Source organism: Harpia harpyja, chromosome 1 (genome assembly GCF_026419915.1).
Source record: "Harpia harpyja isolate bHarHar1 chromosome 1, bHarHar1 primary haplotype, whole genome shotgun sequence".
Classification (NCBI taxonomy): domain Eukaryota; kingdom Metazoa; phylum Chordata; class Aves; order Accipitriformes; family Accipitridae; genus Harpia; species Harpia harpyja.
Window position 1 is genome coordinate 18,891,079 of NC_068940.1, and position 25,274 is coordinate 18,916,352.

Consider the following 25,274-nt stretch of genomic DNA (forward strand, 5'->3'; position numbering starts at 1 on the left):
AGGCACACGGAGATGAAATTAGGATAGGAAGGACAAGATTGTCTTCTATGAATACACCAGCAACAAAAGAAGACCCAGGAAAAAAGGTCATCCTTCTGCTAAAGGGGCATGCAGACCTTGTGAAAAAAAGCACATAGGAAAGACTGAGAGGCACAATGTATTTTTTGCCTTGTTTTTCACTGGTGAGATCAGCTCCCAGCCCTCCCAAGTCTTTGTGTCTAGTAGCAGAGTAGAGAAAGGTCAAGTTAGGGAGCACTAATGCAAACTGGACATATGCTTGTCTCTGGGATGCATCTAAGAATGCTCAGAGAGCTGCCTGTTTTCTTTACAAGGCCTGTTTATTATCTTTGCAATGTTGTGGTGACTGAGTGATGGGGTATCGGATGCCTAAAAGAAAGCAGATGTTATACTTGTCTCCGAACATGACAAGGAGTACCTAGTGAATTACAGGACTGTCAGTTTCACCACAGCCCTCAAAATTATGGAAGCCATGTCCATATTAACCATTTGGAAGCATTTTTCTCACTATTTCTCAATAATAGTGGGAATGTCAGTGACTTTCTTGGATTTATAAACCTATATTTTACATGGCTAAAATTAAATACAAATATTTATATCATGAAAGTTTTCCACACAATCCAGGTTATATTTTCTGGAAAATTATGTGAACAAATTCCTGTATGTTAAGACTAATAAAATATAAAAAATATATGTATAGATGTTTGAGCTAAGAAGTGATTCCTATCCTTTGATTACAATTAAGAACAGATCCAAAAGATCGTTTTTATCAAAACAATCATTGCTAGTAATCTCACTGCCCCTGTGGTTCTATCAGTTCAGCTGACAAAAGACAGAAGAAGTGATTCTGCTCAAATATCATGCCTTCCTGGGTGGGAAGATACAAGATTCTTCTTTTCTGTTTACCTCTGGCAAATTCATACTGTTCCCCATGTTTATGAAAGCAATAATCAGTGATAGCCTCAATTCAGAGAACAACATTAGGAACCTTGGTGGGCAAAACCAGCAAAAAGGAAGCAAATATTATAATCAAGAACTTAAATTCTTTTTAAATCCTTGTTGCTGCTTCCTGCTTACTTGCTTTAGGGCAGGGTCTCTTTCCTGGCCTTATTTAGGTCTTCTGAACTGTTCTCTGAATGCTCTTTAGATATGGACGGCTCTTACCGCTGAGCAAGCACACTGATTTTGTAGGAACTTAGGCTGAATTTTTGTCTGAAGAACTTGGAGAGAAGTGAAGTAATAGGAGGGGGTGAATACTGAGAAATAAGGTGATTCTTCACAAAAAGTAAATGTTGGCTGATATTCATCAAAAAAAGGCCTTTATCTAAAATAGTCTTATTTTAAGCCCTCTAAGAGATGTCTTATTTTGCTGAGTACTTGTGTTTTGAGCTAAAAAGTCCTGAAGAAGTTAAGGAGGATAGGCCAGAGACAGTTTGTAATAGCTGCCTGAGCATGAATATGCATTGTTCTGGTAGGCAGAGTCTAAAACCCCTTCCACACTGAATCCTCACCACTATCAGAGAACATAGGACTTTAAGCAGAATAAAAAACATAATATATGAACCCTACAGATTATAGCTGGCAAAGTTATATGCAAGATGTACATAATCATCACAATTTCATAAGTAGCAAAATTTTGTCTACAGAAGTCTTCCCCAAATAATTCAAGAAACGAAATTAGATTTTTGCATAAACTTGCTAGAACTGAGAAACAGGTTTTCTTATTGATTCTGAGGTTTAAGTAGAAATTATCATACTCACTATGCACAAAATAAGTTCATGTGTATAGAATGCTGTACATAGTTACAGATTCCCTAAGCTCTATGATATATATGTAACAAGTTCCTGCCAGTACAAATGAAACTTTGTACAGTTATGTAGTTTATTATTTTATTGAGTGAGGTTTGAGATTGCTTTTTCTTCTCTGAAATTGATCCTAAAAGAATCCCAATAAATATAGTGATCTCCTGGGGTTTACAGTTTAAACTCGCTTAAAACAAAACACCATTCCTATAGGCCCTGCTAGAATAGACAAAGAATCTGATATTTAAAACATTCTCTTGTGAATTTGTTTTAATTCAGAAACAACATGTAGACACAATTCTATGAACTGTTGTTCCACAGGAACTCAAAACTGAGAACTGAAAACTGAAGTGTATAGATGGTGATTAGATTAAAACTCAAGGTGGATAGCTACATTGCAGTTCTTGAAAACAGAGGTTACTCAGCGGAGGCCTCATTAAAGACCAACACTGATCAGGTATCTTGGAACACTGAACGTTAATTCAGATATATCACTAATAAATGGACAACAGGGAATAAACCTCATTGAGAGGGAAATCTACTTTGCCTTTTTGCTCTCTAATTTTTCTTAATCTGTGACCACAGTGCAGGTACTTCACAATTCTTCCACTACAAAATGTGGCTGATTGAGAAGCGTGTGAGTTTACATCACTCCTTCCTCAAATGGTTGCATGTAGCCAGACTGGTTTTCATGTGCACCTGAACTACAGAGAGGATCAGTCACATGTGGGGAAAAAAGGCAGAGGAAAGAACGAACTTGCCAAAATTATTTTAATGCATTCTACTACATTTTTGTGCTCTTGAGAGCTGGAAACTCTTGTTCTTTTCTTGTATTAAGGGATATACACTCTTTTCAACATATTGCTTTGCTAGAGATATTATGAGATATGCATGCCTTCTTTCCAAGGCATCTCTAATGGACAGGTGGGAAACAAAATATGGAACTCCAAATGCAACATTTTGAGACAGACCAAAATACCCTAATAGTAGTAGCAGAAGGCAGAAAAATAAACTTTAGGTAAGAAAATAAATTCTGCTTGGATATTATGAGAAGTTTAAATAAAATGTGAAATCCTTTCAGTTAGTTGCATGTTTTCTTGAGCTTTTCAAGAAAATTACTTCCTTGCTTTTCATACTTTTTATAGAGGGATGTAGCTGTAGTGCACATACTATTTCTTCTTGCAAAATAAGAAGGAAATAAAAGATTCTTTTGTTACTTTTCCAGCCTCTGTGCATTCCATCTGTTTACCCCAGGGCTGAATTTGGCCTGTATCTCATCAAATGATCCATATCAAATATAATGATCTTTTGACAGTATCAGATTGTCACTTCAATTTTGTGCATGTTTTTTTCTGATTACTTTTCCCTTCCTCCCCCAGTTTTATATATTGATAGCTCAAGCTCATCTTGTCAATGTAATTTTCAGTTTCTGGTATATCTGATTGAGTAATAGTAATTGAAAAACAATTCAAATAACATCTTCAAATATCCTTTTCATCTTTTCTGTCTCTTAGACAAGAGATTTTTTTTTTTTTTTTTTTTTTAATATTCACAGTATATGAATCTGTGGAAAACATATGACTAACATAATAGCCAAAATTATTTAGGAATATTTTGTTCCATGAGCAGGTCCAGGGAAAGGATGGGCCCAAACCTAAGTAGGGGAAATAATAGGTAGAACTGCCTGAAGAACTCATCACAGAAATGGGAAGTTCTGACTCTACTTCCTACTGTCCTATTCTGTCCTGCACAGAGTAAGTAGCTGCCAGCTAGCTGGTCTGCTTTTGAGCACCACCTGCATTACTATGTGCTAGACAATTATTATAGAATTTACCAATGGATTTAGTCTGGCATGTTCATACCATTAATGTAACTACATCCAATCTCTTTATTATTTGATCAGTGTCTTTGAACCATTAAAGAGAGATTTTCTGTGTGTAAGAATGGCTATTTCATTAAGCTCAATTTTTGAATAAATGGATTAATTCCAATTTTGGAATTATGTATTCCTATAATTGTATGCATAAAGATATTACGCAGTATGGCTCCTATGACAGCAGTGACTCATATTCTCTTAGGACACCAATTTTCTGTGCTCCTAGGGATTTCAGAATCAACTTTCTTCCTGCACAGAAAAACAGCTTCTTCATCACCATTACGTTATAGATGGGGAGTAGGACTTTAAATAAATTAGAAACATCTCTCTTCAAAACTTTAAAAGGAATCTATGATTACCAGTCAGTAATAAACTTTTCACATTAAATATTTGCTTTTAGCTCTGATAGGGGACCTGAACTTCACCCATTTATAAAACGACCTGGCTTGTTTGTCTTGTTATTACATACACTGGTTTTGAGCTAGGGTCACCACATACAAATTTCTATAGCTTATTTCAGGATCAATGAATTCTGTAATAAAAAGGTTCAGGTACATGCTCAGTCAAGACCCTGGATGAGAAGGTTCAAGTCCTTGAAAAATAAGGAGGGAAAACAGTGAAAGAAAATGGAAAATATAAGAATGAATCATTGTGGAAGCTGTCTACCTGAAGAGAGTTAGTTGTCTAAGCCTTTGCCTTAGAGGAAAGCTGGCACTGCAGATGTAGGAGCTGACAGAAAACTGAGAAATAAATCACAGTTACAAATATAAAAGCAAACCTTTTTTTTCCCTGATTTGGCTTACTGAAGCTCAGCCTCTCCTTAATGTACATAATTTTCCTGGTTTTAGTTTTCCTCAAACGTAGCTACTTCACAGGTGCTCTGCACTGTGATGGGGAGAGCAGGATGGGTGGTACAGGCTTCTCTCCAGATCTCAGTTAAGAATGGCACGACAGTAAATAGTGTAATAAAATAGCTGTTTCAATAATGAGATAGAAATTGGAAGTAGGATAGTAAATCCTACATTCCTTCAGGTGTAAATGTTATACAGAACATAAATGTTTTCATCTATCAGGGCAGTTACAAAAGGGAATCGCATGCAGGAACATGCAGTGTATCTGCAGCAGTGGTGGCTATTTCACCACCCACTTTGTCAAGTCCTGGGCTGTCTGGAAATCATGTTCTTGGGGATTCTCAACACTCAGACCTACTGGGCCAGGAAAAGTGGGCTGGTATTTTAGGGGCATAGGAAAAGGAGTTAGAGTATAAAAATAGTTCCCGCTTCTAGGTAAGTCAGATTATCTTACCTGGTAGTAACATCCCTTTTGCCAAACACATTGCAATAGATGGTAGAACTGTATTAATCCACTGCACAGTCTGTTCAAGATTTTTCAAGGGTACGGCTGAGCCTCAGGGGGAAAATATTGTATGAGCCTGGGATGCAGCCCCATGGGTCACATTTAGAAGGGCTGTTGGAAGAGGGAATTTGTCGGGAGTTACTGGAGGAGACTGGAGCATCCTCTGCTTCTCTGTGCCTCTGAGGAGGCTCATGGAACCAAAAACGGGGACAGAGACTCCAGAGAAGGAGCTGAAAGCTCACCCGATACAGAGAGAGCAGGTCCAGTGCCGAGCTTAGAGATGCTGGAAAGATTTCCTTAGTGACCTAGAATGGGCCACAGACTTAATAGTAACTCAGGAAGACAATGAAAGTTTCTGCACTAAATAGCAAAACTGGAGAAGAGGAAAAAATACCTGGAGAACAGGGAAATCTTTCTCATATATTCGTGGTGTCAGGGCACTGCATTTCTGATCAGTTTAGTAATTCTTTCTTATAACTGGTCCTTTGTAGACATACCATGCCAAATTTTCCCACATGTTTGGTAGTGGTGTTCTGCTTTTAAGACTGTGATATCTAAATCATTGATGCTTGTCCTTTCATCTGTCAGGGCACCATGGGAGCAGGCGGCTCCCTGGGGCCGAGCATTGGGAGCATCGGGGGCTCCCCCGGGTGGGTCATGGCAGGGCCTGGCAGCCAGGACCCATCCCACCACCCCAGCCGGGAGCGGGGCAGCCGGGGGGCACTGGGACAGCCCCAGCCCCGGGCATCGGGCACAACCCTGGGGAGGGGAACGGGCTGCGGCCAGGCTCCTGGGATGTGGGCCCATGGGTGGGCAAGGCTCAGTGAGGCCCATGGCCGGGCAGGGCAGGGCTGTGGGGAGCTGGAGACCAGCCCTGCTGTGGCATTGCCAGGGCAGGGGCTGGCAGCCCCAGGGACCTGACGTGGGGTCTTGGGCCGTGGGCAGTGTCGGGGGAGCCCTGGGCCTGGGCAGGGACAGTCGGGGCTACTGATGCCTTCAGGGCCCTGGACGTTCATTTTTTATATTTGTGACAAGGTTTAACTTTTCTCTGTTCAAAGGATTATCTTGCTTGAGATAATTATTTTTGTGTTCTATTAAAACATATTTTGAAAAACCCCCAAACTATTAAGTTCTGTGGCCTCCGGAATTGAACGAAAGCTAAAGCTTTTTTCATTTGAAAGCTCTGCCTGACACAGAGTCTCAGTGCTATTGCTAACAGCTTTGGATAACAGATGCATTGTGAAACTGAAAAAAACAGGTTTATAGTTAAAAAGAGAATACATTTTTTCAAAGATGACGCATAGCCAAGGGCATTTTCCTACCTTATTTGGGACAGCAGCCCCACCAGGGCTCTGGATGAGATGAGCATTCATTTGATGCCAAAAAATCTTCAGAGGAAGTAAAGGCGGCAAAATTGTTATCATCTTTCAACCACTTGCTCCTGTGAGAGCTGAAGATCTGGAAACATACCATAATAGCATCAGAGCTAAAGTGCATCTCTGAGATCTTGAAATGCTTTCTAAGGCACTGTCTATAAATCCTTGTTACCTGTACGGTAAAAAATGGTAAGTTTTAGAAGCTATAGAAACTGAACAGTAATGCCGAATGGTATGAATCCATACATAAACACCTCAGACCTCTGTAAAAGAGTTCCAGAGAGAACAGCTTCACATCTCCGGTGAAAACTAAACACTACAGAGCTTGCTGGCTCTCCCTTCTTTTCCTCTTATGCTTTCTCTTTGAAAGCTTTTGGACACTTATTTTATCTTCTAGTCATTGGGTGGAACATTTGGATTCAGTTTCATTACTCTATTGCACTTCACACATTTCTCTAGCTCAACAAGTTTGTACTTCTGGTAAAGTGGGATTTCAGATGTTCATCCCTTCTAAAAGTCCCAGTTGCCAATTGTTTATTCATCTGTTGTTTGAAGCATTGTGTCAGCCTTAATTTGGTTTCGTGCTGAATATACTAATGGAGAATTACTTAGATATATGTAACTAGGGAAAAAGTTACTGTAATAAACCAAAACAGCAGGAGAAAATTGAAGAGACAACCAAGTGTCTTTGAAGCTTGTCATTGCGAAAGGGGTGTAAAGGTTTGGGGCTCCTTAGAAATCTATGACAGTGAGAAGAGATGTGCATTATATTATAAGAATACAAATTGTATAGTGTTGCTTGGGGGACAAAACAAACAAAGAAACAAACAAAAATACAAAAAACCAAAACCCAAATAATTTCTATGGTGGATTAGTTTCAGACTCAGTACAAAATGTACATCTGGGAAATGAGAATCAATCTATATAAAATTGATTAGAATAATAATAAAAAAAATATGTTTAACACTTGCGGTAGGAAATAAATTTTATTTAATAGGTACAATCCACATCATAAGATTTCTTACCATCCTGGCCTGTATCTCATCTGTTACATGGAAGAATCACCTCAAGTCACCAAAGGGCAATTTGGTCCCCAGGTCCATTCTTCTCAGTCTTTCTGTTAAAGCTCTCAGGAAAGGAGACCAATTAGTACTAGTGACTAGTACAGAGATATCATTTATTCTTGTGTCACATAAAGCTAGAAGTAGCATGAATTATCTTTTTTTGTAGGACTCTGAGATCTTTTCTTTGACTCTGTCAACAACTTAAAAGTACAGAGGCAGTAAAATAAAATTTAACAGGAAATAAAATGTTATCCAAAATGTTTAAGAACTCAAAGTTTGGTTTGAACAATACTTGACACTGGCTAAGGAGAAGCTGAATGGAAATTTGTATTTGAGAATTAATATTTTGTTTAATAAATTGAACATCTCCTTATCAATAATCTTCATGATGATGTTTCTGTTTGTAAAAAAATCCACAGGTCTTATTACAAAGAGGGATTTGTCCATTTCAATCCTAATGAATACTGAAGAGAAAATTTTCTGAACTGTTTTCACAAAATTATCAGGCAAGCACTGAAATGGTTTCTTCTAATATATCTAAAAAGCATACCACAGAAAAATTAGCAATAAAATATGCACAGTAAACAAAAATGAATTAGAAATACAACTACTGACTGCTTTACATTCAGTGAACAAATAAGTGCTGTGGGCCAAAGACCATTGGTCTTATCAGTCCTCACAGAATTGTAAATGCAGCATTTTGAAAAAGATTCCTCCATTTGGTCACTTAGTTTCTTTTGTTTTTCCTTTCTTTTCTGGTTTTCTGTTTTTTCTTTTTGTTAAAGGAACAAAACAAAGTATAAAAAAAGTCCAAGAAGCAACTTTACAGAATCATAAAACTATAATTGTCTCCTGAGCAGAAACCAAAGAAAGAGCAAGGAAAAACAGAAAGTCCTAGTACTTCCTGCAAACTCAGAAGGAAACTGTCAAATAATAATGCACTACTACTGAAAAAATATGCAGATAAAATGGACTTCTTGTCATCCTGCACTCTTCTGCTACAAACCAGTCCACCACTACTTTAAATCCATTGCCTTCACTGGTTTAGGTAACACAGCCCAAAGGTGGCCACAGGCAGTAAGTAGTTCCAGACTTAGAATTGCATGTAAACTGGTCCATGGTGCAGATGTCTTAGCCTTTTGTTAATGAAACCATTAGGTTAACTAGTGAAAACTCTTGAATAGAATAAAGCTTATATATACAAAGTAGAAAACAACTCAGTCCAAACTCAGGGCTATACTATGATACTGTTACTCACATATAAACGTTACTTCACCATTTAATGTAGTAAAGCATAAAAATAACCAACATAGGTCAGACACTGGAAGCAATATAGCTGTATTAGTGCAAGGTCTGCAGTTGTTAATTTGCTCAGCTTCATCTCTTAGTAGACACACTTTCAATAGTTGATGTTCTTGGAAGTTATTACTCAGGCAAGTGTCTTATAAACTGGCATTTAGTATACACTTACTCTCTAAAGAAATCAGAAGCTACTTCAATTTACTTTGGGAAATGTTTATGCATACTTTGAGAAATTCACACCGTGGATGAGAATGTCATAAAAAAGTACTATAAGCAATGGTATATGCAGTGGGGTAGTTTACTAGTTAGTGAAAATTGATTGAAGAAGCAGGACCTTTCCTTGGGAATAAAAAGCATGCACAGTGGGAGTTTCTGCAGAATCAATGCTGTATTAGATGTTCATAAACTGATATATTTTCCACTAATTTGCTTATACACTCCTAAGTTGTGCTTTTTTAAATGTTTAGTTATTTCTTACTGAAAATTGTGTTTAGTGCTTTTATATGCAATTTAAAATACGGTGCAAAAGATGAAGAATTAATCAAGCTTTTCAGAATGTCAGGAAACAAACTGATTTTGTTTTAGTTTAGATTTTGATTGGAGATTAGCTTGGCTTATTAGGGTTTGGAAACTTCCATCTTTCTGGGATCACCAGATGCTAACTGACTTCATCCGACAGCCTGCATGTACCTTGGATAGCAAATGACATCATGATGTGGCATATCCAAGGTGAATGTCACCACTAGCTAGCAATAATTTGTGCTAATGTAATACCTCATGCAAAGCACCAGATACTCCTCCAACTATAGTGATGCCAGACTATGGTAGGCAATTTGACTGACAAGCAAGGACTTGTGACAGCAGCAAGACGCAATTGCTCAGCAAGGGCACTGAAGAAGAGTCCAGGAAGGTAGTACCATTATTACAAATCTACTAAATTAGACTGGCAAGAAACTCTTCGAAACTTCGCCACCAAGGATAAGGATTGCAGTTAAACAACTTCTTCTTCCTTATATTCTTGCAACTCATGAAATATGAGAAACTTAAAACAGGGCTAAATATCTACCTTTCAATAGTTTGGCCCTCTGCAAGATCCATTTGTCTGCTCCTCTTAGTAGCATATGCAGATGGAGTTAGATGCAAAACCTTTATACAAGCCAAGGCAAGAGTGAGGTTCTTCATAATGTCACAGTGCTGAAAATGAAACCGTCTAAGTAGTAGTTGATATGTAAGGTAGTGTCTCAAATTCTGCTCTTCTCAGAGGTTTAATCATCTTACTGTGGTACAAGGAGAAACTTTACTTTCTAAGAAAGTTTTCAGCAGTGTGAATGCTGACAAAAATAGTTGATTAAACTTTTGTTCATCCCCTAAAAAATAAGATAGAAATCATCCCTTTCTTTCAAAATATATTCACTGTTCCATGTACCTCTGGAAACCTAAACCTTTTCTTTTTGTTCCACTTACTTATGAAATTATAATAACTATTGATTCTGGCTTCAAAATGTGGCAAAAAGAATCAGTGAGGTGCTTGGAAACACAGTGAATTTCATGTACTAATCAATTTGAAGGGTCATTTTTTCTCCAGTATTCCCTCTGAAAATAAACAAACACTTTCCTACACACCTTTTCTTTATTCGTACCACTCCTGAAATGTTAGAAACAAAAAGCCTACTTAACACAGAAACTTAAAATTTCATAATATCAACAAAAAATTCCAACATGCAACACAGTGCAGTTCTGAAAACTTCGTTCAGAAACTGAAAATTCAGTCCATCAGATCTTTATAAACAAATCAAACTTTTTGTGTCTTTTCCAGATTTTCAATGTTTTCTTTACCACTTTAAAGATTAAAACACTCCTTTACCATCAAACAAGCTATACCTGAATGATTCATGTAATCAAATGTCTGTGGTTTTAACTCGAGACTCTCATGATGAAATTGCAAGAGCAGTATCAGAAATACCTATATAAATATTCTAGATCTAATAAGGCTAACCTGCCCAGTCTATGCATTTCAGAATAATCAAAGGAGTCACAAGAATGAAAGCATATCTTTCTGAATTTAACCTAGCAATCTTACCATTGCATTCATGTAGCTTTTTCTTTTCACTATTGCAAGAGTAAGAAAACTGGTAATGTGTACAAATGTGGAAGCAATAGTAGTTTGTTGTTACAGGTCCCTGAGTCAGCCAGAGCTTTGAGGTGGATATGGCTTCATCTGTTTCTTAAAGTCAGCTCCTCCAGGGAGATCAAGAGTTTTTCAAATTAAAAAAACCCCAAACATGTATTTCATTAGAATATAAACTAGAATTCTTAGCTTTTTTACATAGGGAAAAATCAAAGTTACAAGGCTAGACCAGAGAGAAATAAAAAAGGTCCAGTTCTGTGACCCATTACCTTCTTTCCTTTGCAGGTGGGTCTGTGCAATCAGGTTGGTGGGCTGTCAACTTAGCAGGTTCCTGAGCTGCAGGAAATTTTGCACAGACTTCAGCCAAGTTTCCTTCTCCCCCCAGTGAAGCCTAGTTGTCTGCTCTCTATTCCTCCATGCAGCTGCTCTTTTCTCATCTGCAGACTTTCAGCCCCTTGATCTCTCTTGCCATCTCTCTTGTTTGTGCTTTCTTTCCCACTGCTTTCCTGCCTGAAATATCTGAACACTTCTTTCTCCAGGGAAGACTTGGTGACTGCCCAGGGAAGAAGTGCTCCACAGAGCCTTCCACTACCCCTGCACTCCTTTTAAAATGGACATTAGCACACAAACTGGAAACAAACCGTACATACCAGCAATCGTCCCATGTAATGACAGTAGTTAAAAATCATCAGCTGGGTTTTTAAATCCACTGTCAACTGAAGTGAAGTCTGTAAGTGAATGGACAAAAAATCTTTATCCATGTGAGTAATACTGTCTTAACAGAGGCAGCTTTCTGTTAGCTTTAGCTAAAAAACACCTGACTGCATTACCTCTTCAAAAGAAAGAAGAAATAAACATTCTGTTCAAGTGAAAGCTTGCATTTAACAGTAGGTTGTAGAATACAGCAAGTTGACTCCAAGAAATTATTTTAATTGGACACTACACAATCGAAGAGTTTAGACTGCTCTAAATTGCAGTGCTGGTTGTTCCTCATATGCCCATAGGTGTCAAAAAACATCTCTGTCAAAATACTTTTTGGTTATTCAGAGAAACTCATTGTCACTACCGTCTAATTCTTATCTCCCTCTAGAAAGCAGAACCTTCAGAAAAGAAACGGCAAACAGATCCCCCCACCCAGTTCTGCTGAAGTTCTGCTGAAATAGGCCGTTTAATGAAAGCTCTGGTTGATTTAATAATTCTGACCTCTTATGCCAAACGCTGCCAGTCATGCTGTGTTATATAACAGATGTAATGCTACATTACATGTCAAATCTAATGCAAGCTTGTGCTACATTTCAGGAATGAACAGCTGAATACAATGATTTTTTTAATTTTTTTTTTTTTTCGGTAAGCAAACTTACAGATATAGTAAGTTTGAGACTTACTGACTTATTGAGACTTCCTGTAATTTCTGGGAAATGAAAGAATCCTAAAATGAACAAAAATGTCTTTTTCAAGCTTTCCATTACTGTGTATGCTGAATATTTTTTTCTTCTAATTACATGTACAGTCTGATATAAACAACACAGATGTAAAAGAAAAAGACAATTTTGCCTTCCACAAAGTTAATCCAGTCTTGGAACAAGCTAGTGCAAATTCTGTGATTTAAGAAAGGCTGTATCCCTATCATGCAGTTCAGCAGCCAAAAGGATTGGAATAAAGTAAATTAGTATCCTCATATATTGTGAGTATAACCCTAAATAAATAAATAAAAATCATTACTGAGATCTGCTTATAGTAGAATTGATTCCATGCCAGTGTGGCTGGCCATGGAGAAACCTTCCTAGTTACACAAATTATTGGAAGATTCATTCAGGATTATCATTGTAACTGTAAGCAAATCAACAAACATGTCAAAAAAGTTAGGAAACTTTAAAATAAAATACTCTGTTCCATGAATATTTGGAACGTTTAAAGATACTTTTAATTAAGAGTCCAAATAAACAGTTGGCTCCTGTTGGCTGATTTAATAGAGAAATTTAGTTTCTCTGTTCCCCTTGTTGGTCTAGATTACATTTATAGCTGGCCTCAAGCTCCCAAAGGTTTTCTGCCTTGTGGCTGTCTACCAAGCACCTTGGAGACCTGTCAAATTTCAGAGCTATGTAATTCCACTCAATTTACTCCACACTCTCATCTCCCTGCCTCTTCCTCTTTCCCTCTTCCAATCCATAGCTAAACTGAAACACAACCCATTTGCAATTTCATGCCATAGTTTCTCTCCCACTCCATGACTCCACTTGCCAAAACACGTCTATACAGGTAGCCAGTCTGCTACTGACTGGAAATAAATGTTGTACAGGGGCAGAAAGATAACATCTTTCAGTTGCATTTCCCCAATAAGAATCAGTGCCAGTAGTAGCTTTAATACCTTTTAACTGATGGAGATATCAATAGAAAATTTTACAGCAGACTAATGTCTTTGCGTGTGTGCACATGCATGCACATATAATCAATAGAAGATGAAGAGAACAATATTCTACAACAAAAAAGAACATTATGGGTTATTCATCATCTAGATAATACTAATAGGACAGTATTTATTTGTTATATGTTGGAAAACAGGAAAAAATGTCCCTTGGCATCTATTGTTACCTTCTAAATTTCTCCTACATAGGCATTTAAATGCTCAGCTCAATTTGTTTCATGTCCATTTGTGTGACCTTGAGTATAGACAGTGAAATCCCCATGAAGGGCCACAGTAAAGGTCCATGAAAGCCTAGATGCAATATTAGAAAGGCCACCAGCTACTGAACTCTGCAGCTCCTACTAGAGAGGTTATCTAAAGCTCATTACCTGGTGGGAGGCTGCGGAAAATGAGCTGAAGTATGGGAAAGTAGGCTCTGAATTGCTTACTGAGAGGCTGTGATGACAATTTAGGGAGCCTATCATGCTAACAGATCCATTTCAAAGAGATGCTTGAACTTGGTGTGAATTTTCCTTGTACCAGCTGAAGCTTACAAGTCATCTTACATTTAGCCCTGCAGAAAGTATATTGTAGTAATACATTTGGAAATGACAGGAACATAAATAATTGTGGTGATGGTTATATCAGCAAGGATGTTGATCTTGTAGCTTTTTTAATAAGGCTGTAAAGCAACAAAAACTGAGCCAGGAAATATACTAAATTACCTTTTCTAAATGCAAGGAGGATCACAGAATCCCATTATTATGTTTTAGCTGAAAATTGATGTAGCTGCACATTATTTATTTGGGAAAAAAAAATATTACCAAGTCTGAAGATAAAAGGAAGATTAAATTTCTTAGTAAGTCAGTGACAGTTGAAGCACTGGCATTTATACAGTTTTACTTGGATCAGATGATGTATCATTGGCAAGAATGGTCACTGAGTGGTTTTTTGCCTTTTGTTTCCCCTCTTAATAAGCATGAATCAGCTCTACAATCAAAGTAGTAAGTAGCAAACAAATCAAAACCAAACAAAAATCTCCAAATGCATAAGAAAAATCAAGTAAAACCTCTCTTTGTCATGCTACTGACTTCATGTTAGAATTGTAAGCTATCAGACTGAAAAATGGAAATTAATCTAAACTTGGGTTGCAAGAATCTATTTGCAAGTGCCTCACATTATAAAAAAAGTGCCCTAAGTAGCACAAAATACATTTCTCTATGTGTATAAATTAAACAAAGCTGTATTTAAAAAAAAAAAAAGGAGGGGGGGAGGAGTGCTATTGTAGAGGATGACTGGAAATATACACTTTAAAGAAAGGGAATATAGGTAAGGATATAATATGTTCTGACAATAGAATGGCAGTGATATAGGCTAAATTGTGTGCTCACCTAAGTGTGTGTTTCAAGTAACTTCCATTAATATACTCAGTAAGAACAAGTCACTCCAAGTTATTTCAGATTAGAAATGTTTCTACGCACTGTCACTAATGTCATTGCCAACACATTGCTAGAGAATAAGTCAGCCACTACTCTCCTACAAGACCCTTGCCTCAGGTTAGAATAACTATCAAATTATCTCTCTCTGTACTGCAGGATGGAAGATAACTTGGGCTGGAAACAAATGAGTGCAACTGAGCATACACTTGCAAGAATTTTAAGCTAGCATTTGTGCATTTCCTGTTCAGCAAAACCAGGAAATTCTGTACTTAGCCTCTGGCTCTGTTTGGTCCTGTGACTGTTCATTGTTATGATTTCCTTTTTTAGGTTAGCAGCCAGCCTGTATTTTTACAGTAGTTTTACCTTATGACCCTAAGGCAGTGTTCTGGCCTGAATGAGGCCCCCTGCAACACGGGTAAATGTGCCACTAGTATTAGCAGTCTTCTCTGATTCCAGTTTGCTTGATGAACCATGAGAACCCGTGGGACTAATTTTCTCTTTCACAATTTTTCTTATTCCATTAAGTTTGACTGAACCTTGTTACTTACAGTCTATTAGTTCATAGCAGTTGAGTATATAAGACTTATTTGCAGTTGGAACACACCTAATGCCCATTTTTCCAATGTATGCTTTCAATTTGAAATATTAAAGTGAATTTCAGAAAAACAAAATTGTTGTTTTGCCTCTATTTTCTTTGCCATGATCACTGTCAAAATCTTAACCAGTGTTTTTTCCAACAGTTAAGACCAGAACTAAAATTGGTGACTTTGTCTCCCACAACTTTCAGTCAAATGGGAGGAAATCTTAGCATAACTAGATAATTTTCCACATGCTGGAATAGAGACAAGATAATTAAAAGACATTTTCTAACAAAGAGACAAAATTATTATGATTTCAGGTGAAAATATTCCAAAGTGATAAAAGGGGGAAAAAAACCCAACCAAAACCCAAACCCTAAAATATCTGTTAATTAGAAGAGCTGTGAGCATTATAAATTACTGTTCACTGCCAAAAAATTTTCCACTGACAGTCCACTATTTTTGGAGACTAAATAATGACTTTTCTGTTTTGTATAAACATATTTAACATAGATCTTGCTGTTATTTGAATCTGAATCCAATGTTTTGTGGTTAGAGACCTCTTAGTTGCAGACAAACTTTGCGGAAGTTGTATTTACACAGGCAGTGTTGACGGCTTTGAAGTAAAAAGTATTTAAAGTCTTTCAAATTTAAATATCTCACTAAGTGGCTTAGTTCTGCACCATCTCAGTTAATACCAAAAGATTAATTTGGCTTTCATCTTGAAACACTAATGGCATTACTGACACGGAAACAAGCCTGAATTCTTCTAGTAAGTTGGATGAGAGTCATTGGTATCTTCTGTCAAAGGCAAGCCACTGGTGTTTCTAAATCCATGAAAATAGAAACATGCTCACCATGGTACTATTAATCTACTCAGGAGAGCCCTTTGAGGTCCTGGGAAGCACATCTAAAGAGCAGAATGGAAATCAGTCAAGCATTTCGGCAACAACATACTTTTACAAGTACCACCAAAGGCTAGCCTGTGTTCTGGGTAGAACTCCTGTCACTTTGTGTTTATAAGTGAGGGATGTTACAGTTACCTTGTATCCATCTTTTCCATCATAATTGCAAAGGTTTTTAGTCAGCTTTAGCAAATTGTGTAGACTGTTGATATTTTGATTGAAACAACCACTGCAGTGGTTCGCTTTCTGGTACAGAAAGGAGCACAGGGCAGTGACTATTCACAGAGCAATCAGTTTTAAATCTCTCTCAGTCAAAAAATGATTAAAAATATAGCTGCTGACCTTGAAAGGCTGAAGGATCCAGATATTCCTTTCTGTTGCTGAACCCCCAAATCCCCATTATGAAATAAACCTCTGAAATCTTAGAGGCTTTTTTATGAAACCGAATGGGAAATTTAAAGGAGTAAATCTTATGTATGTAAGATTAATATATTTCATGACTAGCTTATTTGAAATTCAAAGCAAGAGTATTAAAAACCCTTCTAGGCAAGACTGAGAAGCAGAATAAAAGCATACAATGGGTACAAAGCTCGTTTTAAAAAAAAAAAATAAAAACAATCCTCCTTTGAAACCTATCATGACCACTTTGAGCCTGAATGCCACTAGTTCTTCAGCTGCTACTAGCAAACCCTACATGTTAAAGGCAAATTATCCAAGCAAAGACACTGAATCCAGAGACTGAAAAGTGAGGTTACATAAACTGCATGTTATTCAGTGAAAGAGTGATGAGACTATGACATGGTAACAGCAGCGCTGGTTTCTGGGAAGGACAGTGTGAGCAGATTAATTAATCTTTGTTATTATCGGAGTATAACCTAGCTACACGGTACTATTGTGAGACGTTTGACAGACACATTTTCTTCTAGAGGCCCTGCAAGGGTGACAAGCACAATGGTTGCAGATTAGAAAAATTAAAATGTTGTGAGCATCCGCACTGAAGTAAGTGAGCCTACATGTCTTAAAAATACCATGTATTGTCAGGCTTCTGGCTTAGGTATTTACAGCTGAAGCACATGGGCTATAAAGCAGTGCAGGAGGTAAAACAGGGCAGGATTCCCTTTCAGTGGAGTTGTTGAAAGATTCGGGTAGTGCTCAAAAAACGTGAGCCTTTTTCTAGTATACATTTGTCAATTTACAGAACTTCAGTTCAGGTAATGGTGAAACAGAAGAACCAGTGTGTGCACTGATAAATATGTTAACATATTCCTTACAGAAATTATGATCTGAAATATCCTTGATGGAGGTTTACTTAAATATCTGGTTTTAGATACACCGTAAACAGGAGGATGAAGTGTGGTAAAGAAAATCAAATCAAATAAATGAAGCCAAAATAGCCCTCTTGTATTTGTTAGACACAAACCATTCTGAAGCTTTGGAACTCATTTCCAAGCTGATATGTCTGCCTACAGCTGCATACACTTCTACAGGCAATTTTTAATTTTTTTTTTTTTTGAGAAGTATTAAAGTAAAAGAGGAAACAATTCAACTCTGACTACAGATGTTACAGTGAATAGCTCTTCAGCCAATTCACAGGAACATGCAGCTAATGAAAAGCCAGAAACCCAAAACATGATTTGTGACACAATATTCCAGAAAAGAAAAAAAATCACTTTCAGCTTGGAACGATCCTTGTTTTTTATTATTGTAGGCATCTGAATAAAATTCAGATGAAAATATATTCTATTTACGCAAAACTGACAGTTACTGCAGAATGCGCTTTTCCAGATGTTCAGAAGTGATCAAGTGGAAGTCAATTGCACTACAAGTGAAAAGCCTGTTTCATCTTTTCTTTCATATATGGTAAACTCTTTTATCTAAAGGTTTAGAACATGCATTCTTTTGGAGGATCATTCTGTTTGTGTATCCAATCTGTAACTGGCAGTGATAGAGTAAAGTGTGAATAACAACATAACATGCTTATATATTGGTTCAGGAGTTACGTTTGAGGATTTAAAACTTTTCTTCACTATCTGCTTGCCTAAACACTATTTTCAAGTGGTTTTCTCTTTTCTGAATTATTTTTAACTATTAATGTTCTTATTCAACTCCCAACGATATATCAATAAAAAAGGTATCACAATAGAATAAATTGTCATGCCCAATTCATGCAGTCCTTCATACATGAACTATTTCTAACTCTATACTAATATAATTAAGTGCTCATCTGACATTATTTTGTAATAACTTCATGATAGATTTGCTTAACACAAGGTTCAAATAAGTTAATTTGAAGCCTGTTCTCCAAAAACTCTACAGTTAAGATCGTCTCTGTTCTGATATATGCATTTGGTGATTTACACCTCCTGCTTCCCTCACAAAACAGAGTTCTCTACCTTGCCTTCTTCCCATGCTGTTTGGGGTGGGAAGTTCTGAGACGGAAAATCCCTTCCACTTTTACAACCTACAAAACTGGAGGAAAGTGGCTTGAAAATTCTCTACAGAAGAGAGATACACTTCCCCATTACCTTCGCTAATTAAATACTGTTAAGTCTCCAGGATAAGACATTGCTTAACTAGCAATTTTTTTTCTCTATACAGGCTTCTCCAGTTTCTGTACCCATTTTCCTTCGAGGAAAGCAGTGGCGATCTCTATTTCTCAACCTATTAATGCATGTTCTTCATAGCAGAGGAATACCATCTCTCTTTCAGAATTTCCTGCTGCAGACTGGTTTTCTCTGAGAGAGCAGAATGGGAGATTCAATGAGGCAGCCCCCACCTCTTAACTCCTTCTCATCCTGGGAGTCTGGTTTAATGCAGTTCTGCTTTCTGTATCTCCTCTTCCATCTTTAGAGTCCGAGCATTTGAACTTCTCTTTTGCTTCTTCCTCCCTAATCCTGGAAGTCTTTTTCTGCTAATATTTAGTCACCATCTAGGGCAAAAGGTGTCTTTCCTTTCCCAGCAGATGTTTTGCTTTTCTGAAAAAAAGTTGTTATTTTTTGACAAAATGTTAGAGATGGTGAAGTCACGTGAGGAAAAGGAAAAGGAAAGGAAAAAGTACCAGACAGATATTTAATGATAGAGTAAAAAAATGGTTGCCTTCCCTGCTAGTGCAAGGCAAGGGCCATAGTAAACTTACCATTGTTATGATTCTTAAATTTTTTAACATCTTCTTATTTCTTCCTCACTTTATTCTTTCCATTGAGGGCGAATTAGATATTGAAGGATATTTATATGCACTTATTCAAGTTTATAATATTTAAACTGTTCAGCCAAGGATGAAAAAAAAAAACCAAAACACACACACACACACAAAAGCCATAGACCTTTGCTGTCTACATACCAAGTGAATTAATACATACAAACAAGAAGAATAGCCCTGTGATTCCTTTCATAAAATGAAAAGTCTAAGACAATGATTATCAGTCATTAAAATTCCCAGTTAGTCTTAGCAGGCACTGTTTTCACTAGGTAACATTTGGCTTCTCTGAGTAATTAGAAAGGCTGATAACATAATCTAGTTGAAAAATTTGGCAACTGTCTCTATTCAAAATCCCTCAGAATCCCTCAGAGTAGGCATTTCTCTACCAAAATTTCCTGCAACCAGGCAGTAGTGAAGAAATGTGCAATTCACAGCAGCAGCAATTTTCTTCACACAAATCACAGAAGCTACAGGTACTTTCAAGATAGAATAAGTCTCCAGATCCTATATAGTAGTCTAATTTAAGAAGCTGATATCTAGGGGTTTGCTCCACTTCAGCCTAAGGGGAGTCTGATCTTCTTCCTTGATCATCGGTAAGAGTACTCTAATAACTTGGCAAAAATATAGTGAGAGGGCTGGAGGCTCTTTCCTGCCAGTCTGTTGTACAGTGAAGAACTGAAATTCTTGGAAGCAATGAAAGAAAGGAAAAATGTAGAAAAAATTCTTTTGTTCAGTTTTTACTGTACTGTCTCAGAGGAAGAAGAAGGAGATTTTTGTTTGCGATCTCAGGGTTTCTTCTAGATTTTTAAATTATGAAGTCATTGGCTAAAAAAACATAAATAGGTATAGGTTTGCAGGGACCTGAACCCAGATGATTTTCTCAGAAACAAGAAACGTATTCACATTCTGCTACAGAAATATAATCTTTCCAAATTCTGTTTGCCTTCCTACCTACCATTCCTCCATTACCAAAAGGGACAACTTGAATACTTACCTTCAGGAAACACTTCCAGGCTATCCAGGTTATCTACCCCAATCCATCGTTGGCACTTCCCTGATGCCAGGATGTGATGCTTAAGTACAAGAGATAGCACATGCCCTCTGTGGGTTTTCGCTAGTGTAGTTTATGCTAACCAGTGCTTAGGTAGCTTTATGTACAGACATAATGTCCAGATTTTTGTGATTTCCATCACAACATAGAAACTTATCTTCATGCACTGTGTAGTTAAGGTAGGTTTATAATTCACAATTATAAATTGTAATTTTAGATTCTGCATATGCAAAATGCTTATATATACAGCTTATGTATAGCCAGATGCCTGACTGCTCAGTGATAAAGACATGCTACTATGGATCTAGTCTTTTGCATTACTCAGGATCTTGATTCCTCATTTGTACCATTGAATAAAAAAAAAAAGCAACCCAAACCAACAAGAATGTATAACTATTTCCATAACTCACAGAGATGTTGTGAGGTTAAATGTCCTGAATATACCTCTGTGCTCAGAAAAAAACAGCAAGAATAAGCCCCACACTGCATTGTTTTCTTAAATAAATACTTGAACATTTGCTAACAGAAAACCAGTTGGTAAATAAAAGAGGCCTCACCTCAATAACAACCCCCTACAAACCATTTAAAGACAGTTTGTGCATACGAAAGGGCCTACAGCCATATCTATACTTAAAATTGGGATGTAAAAAAATCTGAGCTAGTACTAATAAGTAAGCTCAGCTCTTGGAAATCTGGTTTACCCATATGCTATCTGTTTCTAAGTTTTGACCTAACTAGTTTAACTGCTATTTTTATAGTGTAAAGAAACTCCTGCTACACAAAAATTATATAATACCATTTATACTCTGTATGTTCAATACAAAAATATTATTTTACAATTAGGAAAAAAAAGGAAATATCTAAGTGGATCTATAATGACTTTCCAGTTGGCTAAAATACTGGAGATCAAACCAAATATATCTAGCAATAAAGTCATACACTCATGTGCTGGCTGGAATGGATTCTGATGCCTCCAACAATGCCAAGATATAAGACTGGATTCCCATTTTCCCCTTCAAGCCCCCTTAAGTTCAGTCATTTTTCAGCTCAGTTCTGTGTTTATGGTCAGTCTCTTCAGGAACCTTCCAGGACAGAACACGAGTTTCTTTGTCACCTTGAATTTATTTCTGGGACATTGCTTACAAAGGAGATCAAATAAGCTGGGTTGGCCTGACAGAGTGTTTTAGCTTGCCGTAAGGTAAGTGAGCCCATGAATATAACAGAAAGTACAGGCTGTAGCTGAAGTTTTGCACCTCTGAACACTTGCAGGATTGGCTAGACAAAACCTAGAAAAATACAGCAAAGTAGTAATATGGGTGAGAAATTAATTTAGTCAAAAGTTTGGCCTCAAGGGTACTGCTACCCAGTTAATATCATTCTGCCTAGAAATCCAGTCTTAGCAGGTGCGTGGTTCCCACATTAGTTATGGCTGATAGGGTTTCTAGGCAAGTCAATAACAGGGAAGTTGTGCTCTACGTCTGCACGTCTACAAAGATGCAATGTTTCCCCCTTTGTAACAGGGAACCTGGAAACCCTGAGGTACAGCATGGTGTCTGTCATCAAATGTGCTACGCAGACTTTAATCTGAGACAGAGCTGTTTAGTCCAAAAGCTAGGAAATGAGCTGACAGAAAGCAAGGCAGACTCCCACAGAAACCCACCATGGCAGCAACCAGACTTCTGTGAGAAGTATGCTTGCTTATTGCTGAAAGTTCATCTCAGTCAATAATGCAAGATTTCAGCTTTAATGAATTGATAATTTTCACAAAAAAATAAACAAGTAACCCACCCCCAAACCACTTTCACAAAAAAGTTTCTGAAAAAATTTCAGTAATTGTAGGTCTGGATGAAAATGAGCCACATCTGGATTTAATTCTCAACTCTTCCATAGATTGCATGTGTGACCTGTGGAACATCAGGATATCTGTGTATCTTTTCCCCATGGTAATAGGAATAAAACCCCCACTCTTTTTCTTATTTTTTCATGTTTGCCTCTTCACATAACAAATGTTGTAGGTAAAGGATGATAAATTGTACATGCATATAGTACATTAAATATAAGGAATACCAACCTCAGCTGACAACTCCAGAAAGGACCATAGTATGAAGGAAGTAACTATACTGTGAGAAAAATGTGTCCAGTATTCAGTTTTCACTAAACTTCATTAACCTTTTTCCACCCGGCTTTTAGAACACATGGTTACAACAAAAAAAATTGTATTAAGCAAATGGTAAACGGTTTCATACGTTACCTGTTTCTCTCAATACTAAATCAAATCTATAATGGTTCTTCATAATTGACAGGCAGAACTGAGAATGTCTTTTGCCTTGTGAATTCATGCAGTTTATATATTAGTGTTACAAGATATTTCATTAATTAATAAGAAACTAATTAAAGAAAGCAAATCAATACATCAAAATATTTTAAAAAACCACCCACACCAACACTGAAAGTGTTTTACATTTATACAAGACTGCACCACTGCTATTTAGAAGAAGTGAAAGTCTCGTGGTTGCCTTCAGTTCATTGTGTCTGTCCAGCACTGGCATTACTAGTAAAATACTGAGTGTCCTCTACAATGAAAATCACACTGTAGTAATTTTTATATGAATAATATTCTTCTTTTTCTCAGAACTAAATATTTACAGTCTTCATTAAAGAACTGCCAAAGAAGAATAGCCTGAACAGGCTATGTCTTCAGGGAATGCTGCTTCTTTCAATCTTTAATGTGGTCTAATCTTGCAACACATCCTGGGTGTAATAAGGCCTGAAAACTCAGGTCTTTGCACATTAAACAATCAGACAAGGTGACCGTAGTATTTTTTAATTTAATCCCTCTTTATGTAGGGATTAAATGTAAATCCAATTTTCATTTCCAGCTCCTAATTATCAATAAAACATTCAGTTTGCATAATAATTCAAAGATTAGTAGAAGCAGAAGAGAGAAAATACATGTTAAAATACTCAACCTATATTTCATTCTCTGTGGACTGTATCATTCCAGTCCTCTGAGTGCATGGTGTCCCAAGTTATTACATGTGGTCAGGATTAGAGAAGTCTATTACAGTTAGGAGCACCAACAGAGCCAGTAATACCTGAGATAAGTTAACTCAAAGGAAAAAAATCAAACAAAAAATTTTTAACTTGAAAATTCCTAGAGAACTGTGAGACTATAAACCTTGCTAGTGTGAAAATACCAGGTGAAAATGATATTACTATAGAATAAAATGTAAACTGCTAAATTCAGAATCAACTGCCAATCCTTGTACTCCTACTGCACATACTAAGGGTTTATAGAGTTCCTCCTAATTGTGTTCATTTGAATTAAATACTACAGAACAGACATCACTTTTTTTTTTCTCTGCCTGCCTCTTAGCAGTTAGAAATTGTTTTCCCTTTGGAAATATCCCTGCAAAGAAATCACTGTGTTAAAATAATTTGATACGAAAAATGCAAATGTAGTCAGGAAAATAAAAAAACCATTTATTAAAAAATCAAGCAGGAAAAGTAAAATTTCTATAGGATTATCAATCTGAAAATCTGTGGAAGTTTACCTAGATAAATACAGTCTATGCCATTAGATGAAATAAGTACTCTGCTGCATATCTAGCAACGCAGGCCTCCCACCACTGTCCTAAATTTCTTTTGCCCCTTTCTCCTCTGATATTTTTGCTCTTAAAAGATGTCTCAGTTCTGAAAGCAGGAATAATTGCATCCCACCTTCCCTCTCCTGTTCATCCCACAATATTTCAGGTCATCCTGGCTATGACATTCCCGGCTTTTGATCTAAAAGACATTTAATTCTAACTCTCCTAGGAATCAAATGTAAAACTCTTTAGGCTGAAGTATACTCCACTGAGATATAAGAAACTGGCATTTGGTGTCTACTTTAGATTTTTCAGTTTTACTTCAGGATAGTTGTCACACTGTTAGATAAAGAGGTCTCTATCACAGTTTCCTATTCAGAACAACAGTTGCCTCAAAATGCATCTTCCTACCTTCTCTCTCAAATAAGGTACTTTTGTTCCATGTCTACTTCTCTCTGTTTTGGACTAATGATTAGGATTTTTCTGTGACTTTTTCTGATAAGGAGCATCCATCTGAATCCTGTTCCCTTTGAAAGAGGCAGGAGGAATTACTCCCTTTCACTTCCTCCCAAATGTATTTCCTTGTTTGACAAATCTGAATTTATAACAAAATAATACAGTTATCCCATAAGAATTACTTACTTTCTGTAATATGCTATGTCCAAATAAGCGTAAGGAAGGGCAGTAAGAAAAGCTGATGATACAGCCACATTCACTCTATGATTTTTTCCTATTAGCTTCTATCATTAACATACATGAAAGCAAAATTTAATTTTTAAATGCTTCTATATCAAATCAGATTTTTCTAGTAGAACTTACAAATATTTTTTTCTGATTCATGCTTAAATATGATTTTCTTCCCTTCTTTAATCTAACTGAAATGTATTCTGGTTTGTAAACAAATTTGTGCAAATCGAGCATATATGCAGCAGATGAACGAACTACTTTCTAGTTCATTTTCTAGGGGGTTGATCAGTGTATTTTTATGTGCATTACGTTTTTAGTTCTATCTTTATTTTTAAAAAAGGCTAGCTGCTTTCATTTGGAATAGCTAAGGAGTACAGAAGAGGCTGCCTTAAGTGACTACCTTAGAGATGAAAAGCCATACATCTAATTATCTTTCTGGTGCACACTCATTGCTTTGCTATGCTTAACTTTTTGTGCAATCACAGGGCTAGCGCTGGAAAG